Consider the following 1,782-nt stretch of genomic DNA (forward strand, 5'->3'; position numbering starts at 1 on the left):
TTTTCTGTTTTTTTTCCTTTTTTGGGATCATATAGAAAGTTTGGAGCAGGAGCTTGTGGGGTTTCTAAAGAAATAATAAAAACCCGAAATTTGGCAAAGGGGGAGGTGTGATGCCGAGCGCGGCCCGGCACCGTTTATGCGAGCACGATTCCCGGGCATTTTTTTTTTCAGGTAACCCGGGTTTTTCGTGCGATTCTGCGAAGGAAAAACCGATATTATAATTGAGAATATTGATTGTTTTTTCCCTTTACCCTGTATCTAGTCCCCCTATTTTAGTAACCCTTACATTTTTACCAATAGCAACGGAAATTAATATTCGATTTTGCGTCGTGACTTTGTTTTTGCGAAATTTTTTAAAACACTGTATATGTTTTAAACAAAAATAAGCAAAAACCCCCCCAACATAATCCCTAGATCCCCGCATGCAGACGCCCCAACCCAGTTATTTTTTTTAAAAAACTCTGCCGTGACGAATATTTTACCCATATAGCTTATAAATTTAAAATTCCCAATATACCCTATACGTTGTAAAAAGCGTACAACTTTAAAGCATTGTATGGGAGTAGGCTAAAAACTAAAATTTTATGTATTTAACACGCTCTCAAAAACTTTTCTCGAAACAAAGCCATTTCGTCCGAGGAAAGTCGTAAACCGGGGACGTCTCCGAAGAAGTCAAAAAATTTTTTTCCCTTTTTATAAAAAGACTTTTTTCCCCCCCTTCAGGCTTTGGTTTTAAAGCCCTGAAAAAAACTGGACTAAAGAGTTAACGAAGGACTATTTACCTTTGAAGATACATTTCATGAGATCGCTTGATAAAGAACGAAAAGATTTTTTTCACTTTTAGGGTTTTACTTTTATAGGTCGGAATGTGCAGGGGAAAAACTAAGGGGGAAAAACCCCCAAACCCGAAAATTTTTTAAAATTTGACGATTTACTAGCAACCGGTCCGGGGAAAATGGAACCTGTTGATCGTGATCTTTTGTGGGTTTTTTGTGCGGTCGGAGTTAATTTTTTGGAAAACCCCAATTCCAAAGTATTTCAAACTTTCTAAAACAAAAATCAGTTTGGGTTGGAAATAAGGGTCAACAGTAAAAAATTGGTATTCCCAAATACCCTCAATATCCTCTTTGTTTCCTTTATTTTAGGGGTTTTCCAAATTACCCCCAAACCGCAGGGGGGCGGCCTTTCCTCACCCAGATTTGGGAACTTCAGCTGTCAACCCCTGAAGAAAATGTCGATTTCAGGGGGGAAATGGGGAACAAGGTGATGACCCCCTTATTCTCTAAACGGGTGTCTTTCATTTAAGAAATTTAAACGGCCAAAACACATGAATTAGAAATCAATATGAAAGGGGAAATTTTACAAAATTGGGAAAAAAAAGGATTGGAAATGCTTACCCAAACCCTTAAAAATTCGGGGTTCTTTATTCCTGTTCAGGAACCCAAACCCGTGCATAAAAAAACATGAATTGATTTTTAAATTTGCTTTTCAATGAAATTTTCTTTGAAAAAACATTTACATGCAATGTCAGCATCAATAAAGCAATATTGATAACTTTACAGTGTCTATTTTTGTTTCATCCTTATTAAATTTAGCACAAACCATCAGATTTTTTAAAATTTAAATGATGGGGGGGGACGGTGTTTTTATTTTCCCTCATCCGTTTTCATAAAGTAGGTCGCAGTGCAGCTACAACATGACCATCGAAGGCAACACCAAAGAGCACCTCTGCACGCAGTGGGAATTCGACAGCACTACGTATACCAATACCATCATTCTGAG

This window comes from Penaeus monodon, chromosome 25 (genome assembly GCF_015228065.2).
Source record: "Penaeus monodon isolate SGIC_2016 chromosome 25, NSTDA_Pmon_1, whole genome shotgun sequence".
NCBI classification, from domain to species: Eukaryota; Metazoa; Arthropoda; class Malacostraca; order Decapoda; family Penaeidae; genus Penaeus; species Penaeus monodon.